Here is an 8,942-nt window from a genome sequence, read left to right on the forward strand (position 1 = left end):
TGTGCCTTTTTTTCCCCGCTGACTGATTCTGTTGTGTTTTCCTCTTTATTTTTGTCAATTATAATTTAGCTGTATATCCTGGAGTCTTAACTTTGTCCTAGGGAATAATAGGGCGTGGAACACGACCTAACTAGGCACAGTTTTTGAATGAATTCACTTGTTTGTTTGTTTTTAAGACATAAATCACATGACATGTTAGAGCAGAGCTGATATTTACTTTGTTTAAATCTGCACAGTCCTTTTATTTAACCTGCCCATTAAATAGCATAAAGGTTTTTAGTATAAACACAGCAGATGTATAGAAAGATATATCTATGATTAAATTACCCAAAATCAAATAATAAAAATATGTCATTTTGAAGCCATGGGATAAATTCTGTATGTATGTATACATAAATGTGTGTTTTTATATATATTTAGACATGGCCCTACTATATATAATTCTATATATCCTTCAGGTTTTTATCAGTCCTGCAAATCCCAACGGTTGAAATTAAAAGTAAAAATATTAAATAAGCCATACCCTTCCCTGACTGAAAAAGCCTTTCTTAAGTCCTAACCTTGAAAATCAGACAGTACAACCTATTTTTGAATTTGTTTCTATACCAGTGCAATAGTCAGACACAACAGAACACTTCAACATGTGCCACTTGAAGTTGCTTCTTCTCTCCAGTGGATGATATTTCAAATGAACATGGCTTTCACAATTAGTCCTTTATTGAGTTAATCAATCAAACACCTCACAGTGACAGCTGTTGTTTTTTTTTCATTAAATGACTAGGACTCCATCACAGGATGGTGACACAAAAGGCAGAAGCTCTATTTGTTTACACTGCGATTTGTTTGATTTAAATCTTTTTCTTCTGTGTAATAAAAACATTGTCAATGTTTTTCAAGAAGTTTGCTGTATTTAAATGGTAGCTCTGGGGTATGATAATTATAATTTGCTCTGTCATGGCTCTATCATGAAGCTAAAAAGACTATAAAGATCAAACTCCCTAATAATGCAACCAAAATTTACATGTTCCAAAAATTTGATGACGCTTTAATTTGGTGGTTAATCATAGTCACTGTTCCAATACTTTGTCATGTGGTGCTCTGATAGATCTGCTCGTTTCAATTGCCTCACGCAGAGGGGTGGACTATGAAGCAAGATTAATGGGGTAACAATGTATTAGGTTGAACTTAAAACTCAGCCCGACCGGTCAGCTATGTATAATGTATTAATTTGTGTTTGTAAATTCAGTTTAAAATCATCTGGAAGAACCATTTTTTCTCTGATTATTTTATTTATAATACATTTTAAATGCAATATAGATTTTCTATTGTTGAAAGATCTTTTTAATGAGCAACTTTTAAGTCATATCTTACAACAAAAATCCCCTAAAAACCTGCAATAAGATAGAGTAGACAGAAGACAGACAGACAGACAGACAGACAGACAGAGACAGACAGACAGAAGAAGAAGAAGATAGATAGATAGATAGATAGATAAGATAGATAGATAGATAGATAGATAGATAGATAGATAGATAGATACTTTACAGATATTTCGTCTTGTTTGATTCTATTTACAGAAAGGCAGTTGTCAAATTTTATTCACAATAGAACACAGAAGAAAAACCATATGATATGATAACAAGCTGGATGTTACCTCCCTTCTCTGAAGGATATGATGTTCATGTTTTGTAATAATAATTTTGAAATTCTATTAATCTGACCATAGAGCAGTTTTGCACTTTGCTTCAGTCCATTTTAATGAACTTAGCCAAAGGAAAATGTCAGCATTTCTTCTTCTATTTCTGGATCATATGGCTTCTTTACCTGATAGAGCTTATAGAGCAGCAAACTGTTTTTACATAAAGCGATTTAGAAACGTTTCTGAGCCCATAAAGTGACACTAATGAAAGAATCATGCTCATTAAAAAAAAAAAAAAAAATCCTGTCCTGCCTGGCAGCTTTTGCAATCAGAATTGATCTGTAGGCACTGTTGTGCCAAACATGTAATAATAACGATAGAGTACAAATGCACAACGTATTGCCAACTGCCGCACCTGTAAGAAAAACAAATATACAAAACCTGGAACACAAACATTAAAAAATGCACAGGTACATAAATCAACAACCTTCTTGTGGAGTGTGTGAGTGTGAGAAAGATAAAGAGAGAGAGTGTCGAGTTTGAGTGTGCCTTTGTCACAAAATGTACTTGAAAATGGGGTAGGAAGCTGTCAGAACACCCCCTGCCTGGTACCCGGCAGAAGATAGAGAAGGAATCAGTTATAGGGATAATTTCATATAGAAAAAAGTCATGTGTTGCTAAACCTGTCCTTTTCATGTGAATGTGAAGCAGAAAGCTTAGCTTAGCAGAGAAAGCTGTTAAACACTGTTGTGATATGCATTTTCTCTGGGTTTTAGATTTTAGGTTTTGTCAAACCACCCATTGCAAAATAAACCTGGCTATGTTGAACTTCCTTCATAGTACATCCCACTGCTTCTTCTGTTACATCTTAGTAGGATTTGGTCTGAAACAGCTCTGCTTGACAGTGGCTTCACTGGCTGTCTTGGTTAAAGACAACTCCCACTTGTTTCCTGATTTCATCCATGATCTCTGACAGCAAGACAGAATCTGCCAGAGGCATCCGTTTACTCTCCTTAAGTCCTGCAAAGGAAGAGAAGTTTTATCCAAATGCTGGCTTATGGACAGATGTTATATTTTAATAAGTGTAACTTATGTACATATCCATAATGAACTGCAATTTATGACAAGGCAGGAATATAAAGATTATGTAAATTATTATTAGAAGTAAAAGTAACAGCAGTGTAATATTCTGTGAGCTAAAGGACATTCCAAGCACTCATTACATTCAGTCCTAATCTGATGAGTATAATTGGCGTATACTTCTAGATTTTCATTAGTAGCCCTGAGAATGCAAGTGATTCTCTAAACTGCAGTGTCCTTCTTACAAACTCAGCTTTCCTTTGAAGCAGTGGTTTAGGCTGTCTCTTCAGAGAGAAATACACACATTTCCTTTTATGATGTAAGAAACTGATTTCAACAGCACGTCTAACCGCTGAATGATGAGGGAAATTTTTATGTTTGAATGACTGGGTAGATTTGTGAACAGTGGTTTGATAAAAGACATATCTGTTGTTCAGCAAATGGAAGTTTTCAGGGCCACCGTAAGGTCATGAGTTTCCCCACCTGGTTGCCATATTGGACACCGCTGATTGCGAGATTAAGTTCAACTCAGCAGCTACTGTACTCGGCCTCAGAGTGGCGACACAGCATACATGTGGACTTTATGACGTAACTTTTTAAGTTTGCCAGTATTTTTGCATCACAGTGGAGATATATGGAGATACGGGCATTGCAGTGTTATATAATATAGCTTTGAATCAATGAAAAGAAACAAAATGCTACAAAAGAAAAAAAAAGAAGGAATAAATAAATATTAAAAACATTCACAAACATAAAAACAGTTTAAATGTTTTAGGATTACAAAAATGCAAAATCACCACATGAAGGTATTTAAAATACATTTGAAATAAAGGCAAAAGCTAAAAAATGCAACAGCTATCTAAATTTTGAAGCAATATTGTTGCAGTATTGTTGAACGATACAGCGGATTGCTTCTGTTACATTTTTAGCAGCCATCCAGATATTTTCCAGAAAGTGCTGCCAACATTGGAACCAATAATGTGTCTTCTTAAAATGTATTGCATTTGTGGAATAAAAATAACACCATGCAGACGGAGTGGTATTAAAAACCGAATTCTAATATTAGCCATGAAAGGAGAGCATTTAAACCAATGTGCTTTTTTGTTCCAATTTCTTATCTCGTCTTACCCCACTAAGGGGAGCTCTTTGCCTTCAATCGATGTGTAATAACACTACATTGACTTTTATTTCCTTGCTTTATGTTTTGTGCTGACTAATGTTAAAAATGTGTCTTAATCAAGCTGCACTGGCATTTTAATTTTCCTTTGGATTGGTAAAGTACCTATGATAATACTTGCAATATTTTTAATTTGTCTGTTATGTGTTTAGTTTGATGTAACTTTATTCTACTACAATCACATCAGTTGTAAATTAGTTGTATATTTTGTAGTCTAAACGTTGGTTCATGGCATAATAACTGCTCTAGTTATATCTTGAGCTACTGTTGATTTTAAAATGGAAAGCATCATTTATTTGTTTGTACGACATAAATCACTTGAGCTCACTTGTTTCTCAAAAAACAGGGGACATGTTAGAGCTGATATTTCTTACTACCTTGTTTAAAGCTGCATGTCACATTTATTTAGCCTATTTTAACTAAGACACACAGCACAGGATGTATAGAGATATATGTATATAATTATATTATCCATTAATCAAATAATCAAAATCTATCATTTTGAATTTAAGGGGTAAATTTTATATCAGTGAATCATTCTTCAGTTTTTATCAGTCACTGTGCCAATAAGGTTGAGACTTAAAGATATTAAATAGCCATACCCTTCCCTGATCTAAAAAGCCTTTCTAAGTCTAACCTTGAAAATCAGACAGTCAACCTATTTTTGAATCTTGTTTACTAACCAGCTGCAAGAGTCAGACACAACAGAACACTTTTCAACATGTGCCACTCGAAGTTGCTTCTTCTCTCCAGCGGATGATATTTAAATGAACATGGCTTTCACAATCTAGCCTTTATTGATTATCAATCACACACCTCACAGTGACAGCTGATGTTTTTTTCAAAAGACTAGGACTTCCATCACAGGATGGTGACACACAAAGGCAGTTAGCTCTATCTTGTTTGCATCTGCGATTTTGTTTTATATTTTCAAATCTCTCTCTTAATCTGTGTAATACAAAACATTTGGCAAAGTTTTTCATAGAGGTTTTCCGCGTATTTAAATAGGTAGCTCTGGGGTAGGATAACTTATGAATTTTGGCTACTTCATGGGTCTATCATTGAAGCTAAAAAGACTACAGAGAGACAAACTCCTAATAATGCAACCAACAATTTACCAGTTCCAAAAATTTACTGAGTCCTTCAATTGGTTTACTAGCCTGCCAATGCTTTGTCAGTGGTGCTCTGATGATCGTGCTCTTCCAGCATGCCTCAAGCAACTCAGATGGCCTATGAGGAAAAGGGCAGATGATCCAGTCTCGCTACAGAACTAAACAGTTGAAACTGAAGTTTCACCTGAGCAGGCATTTATTATAAAGCTCCTCAGTTATATGACTGTTGTGGCAAATCTGTACTGTGAACAATAATTTTTCCTGTCAATAATGTAAAATAATAGGAATGGCAATTTCTTACAATCCATGTATATAATTTGACCATTGGGTTTCTTAGTGGTGTAAGCCAAAAACAAATACACAGTTGCATTTTATGTAGCTAACAGTTAATTTAGAAGAAGCAAGAACAGAAAAAGATTGAAAGCTGCAGGTGTATTGTGCACGAAATGGGAATTAAAATGTGATCATCAAGCCAGGTGCAGATGTGTCTGGCTGTGGCCACAGGTTGCAATAGCAACCTGAATCCCATTCCATCTGAGCACAGATAATGTTAACTGCATGCCTGTGAGGCTGATAACCCTCAAATAATAATAAAAACAATAACATTTTCCAAACTGATTATTAACTTTTGCTGTGTTTTGGAAAGGCATTAGTTTAGTGACTTATATTTTCTTATTGCTGTTTTTACAACAGCTGCATGCATGACAATAATTCCTCTTTCAATTCAATTCAATTTTATTTATCACAACAACACTTGACTCAAAGTGCTTTCAATTGTAAGGCAAAGACCCTACAATAGTAGAGAAAAAAAAACCCACCAATCATTTTACCCCCTATGAGTCATCTGCCATGTCCATGTCCAGACCATGTTGATCTGCATATTTGGAATTTTTTGTTGTAAAATTGAAAAATTATTGTACCTTTTTCCACTTTCTTAGTAAATTGTAAAAAAAAAAAAAAAAGAGATTTAGAAGATTTAAGATAATTGCCTTCGGTTTCCTTCTGAAATGGACAATTCTTTCCTTATTCTGTGGCACTGTAAAAACTGACCCTTAAGTTACCACTACTGTTAGCAAGTGTCCTCAGGGCAAAGCTATAAATGACAGCACTTCATCCCTTCAGCCTTACCTCCATCAGGAAGACATGGTTTTTCTTAGCTGTGGCAACGAGGTCTTTAACCTTTCTGGAGTTCATAGCAAAGGGTTTTTCACACAGCACATTTTTCCCAGCCTTGAGGAACAGCATGCCAACTCTCCAGTGTTCTGTATGCAGCATTCCCAGATATACAATGTCTGTGGGAACACAAGTTTTTCATCCAAACAATAAAACCGTCACACGCTTATCTCTAATTGTGCAGTCAGATTATTACCAATTTGTGGGTTATTGGCCAGCTCCTCATAGCTGCCATAGGCCTTAGGAATACAATGTTTCTGGGCAAAATCTTTGGCACGATCAATACTCCTCGATGCAATGACAGCAATTTATGCATAACATTAGAAAAGGAAAGAAAAAGAACAACAAAACAAACTCAAACAAACGCACACACTGCACACCTGTTCAGTGTATAGGGGACACTCTGTGTGACAATGTTGTACCGAACTTCCTTTAATTGAGTACCCGATGATCTCCCGGAGGCAGAGTCTTAATGGCCACACTAAAATCATGGCTGATCTTTCCAGCTCCACAGAGTCCCCATCGAGTTGCCATGTTGACAAGTGACAAATGAGTAGGCTAGTGTTGCTTCAGAGAAAAAAAAGCCTGCGCTATGACCTCTTGGAAATCCTGCAAATCGGGAGAAGACACCTACTAAACGAGACTGCCCTGTAAAAATAACTGCCTCTTAGCTTGTTTGCACAAGTCCATTTTTAGAAACAATACATACTTTTTGATATTAAGCGACTTCTAGCGGTGGTGCAAGAAAGGGGGTGGGAATAACGTGGAAAAAACCAAACATGGATTTCATCTGACCTGTCTTTTTAAAACTCTCGGCCATTACAAAGTATAGTTTTTCTTCACGTAGGAAATAAAGATTCTCGCAATATTCATTAACAGTTTATTTTTGCTTCACATTATTGGGCGTATTGATATTTTTCTTAAAATCTTAAAACTGACGATAGATGTGTACTAAGACAGCAACGGTTACGCAACAGAACTTGCCCAAGATTCCGCTCACTTTTAAGATTTCATCACTATTAATGTAATCCCATGATATATATCAGCATATCAGCACAAGAAACTGATATTAATTATTTTAGCGCATTACGCTTTTCAAAAATATATAAACAGTGTACAGAGTAGTGTGTCTCACTGTATCCATGGTAACATTATACTTACTGTTTCTTGTACGTGACATCTAAATCACGCCCATGAAATTCTAATATCATTCTAATATTATTCTAATTCAATGTCATATGTCATAAATGAAATCAGGTATTATTATTATTATTGTTCATTTTTCCCCCAAGTAAAATAGCCTATGGTATATCATACGACTGACCATAACGTGACCGATTACGCATGCGTAGCTGATGGGAGTTTCGGAACTTTCTTACCATACTTTGCGGATTTCTTGTCGTGTTACTCCAGATATACAACACTGTGTCAATAAAATGATGTAAGAAACTGATTTCAACAGCACGTCTAACCGCTGAATGATGAGGGAAATTTTTATGTTTGAATGACTGGGTAGATTTGTGAACAGTGGTTTGATAAAAGACATATCTGTTGTTCAGCAAATGGAAGTTTTCAGGGCCACCGTAAGGTCATGAGTTTCCCCACCTGGTTGCCATATTGGACACCGCTGATTGCGAGATTAAGTTCAACTCAGCAGCTACTGTACTCGGCCTCAGAGTGGCGACACAGCATACATGTGGACTTTATGACGTAACTTTTTAAGTTTGCCAGTATTTTTGCATCACAGTGGAGATATATGGAGATACGGGCATTGCAGTGTTATATAATATAGCTTTGAATCAATGAAAAGAAACAAAATGCTACAAAAGAAAAAAAAAGAAGGAATAAATAAATATTAAAAACATTCACAAACATAAAAACAGTTTAAATGTTTTAGGATTACAAAAATGCAAAATCACCACATGAAGGTATTTAAAATACATTTGAAATAAAGGCAAAAGCTAAAAAATGCAACAGCTATCTAAATTTTGAAGCAATATTGTTGCAGTATTGTTGAACGATACAGCGGATTGCTTCTGTTACATTTTTAGCAGCCATCCAGATATTTTCCAGAAAGTGCTGCCAACATTGGAACCAATAATGTGTCTTCTTAAAATGTATTGCATTTGTGGAATAAAAATAACACCATGCAGACGGAGTGGTATTAAAAACCGAATTCTAATATTAGCCATGAAAGGAGAGCATTTAAACCAATGTGCTTTTTTGTTCCAATTTCTTATCTCGTCTTACCCCACTAAGGGGAGCTCTTTGCCTTCAATCGATGTGTAATAACACTACATTGACTTTTATTTCCTTGCTTTATGTTTTGTGCTGACTAATGTTAAAAATGTGTCTTAATCAAGCTGCACTGGCATTTTAATTTTCCTTTGGATTGGTAAAGTACCTATGATAATACTTGCAATATTTTTAATTTGTCTGTTATGTGTTTAGTTTGATGTAACTTTATTCTACTACAATCACATCAGTTGTAAATTAGTTGTATATTTTGTAGTCTAAACGTTGGTTCATGGCATAATAACTGCTCTAGTTATATCTTGAGCTACTGTTGATTTTAAAATGGAAAGCATCATTTATTTGTTTGTACGACATAAATCACTTGAGCTCACTTGTTTCTCAAAAAACAGGGGACATGTTAGAGCTGATATTTCTTACTACCTTGTTTAAAGCTGCATGTCACATTTATTTAGCCTATTTTAACTAAGACACACAGCACAGGATGTATAGAGATATATGTATATAA

This window comes from Haplochromis burtoni, unplaced genomic scaffold (assembly GCF_018398535.1).
Source record: "Haplochromis burtoni strain Fernald_Lab_line unplaced genomic scaffold, NCSU_Asbu1 Contig_2, whole genome shotgun sequence".
NCBI classification, from domain to species: domain Eukaryota; kingdom Metazoa; phylum Chordata; class Actinopteri; order Cichliformes; family Cichlidae; genus Haplochromis; species Haplochromis burtoni.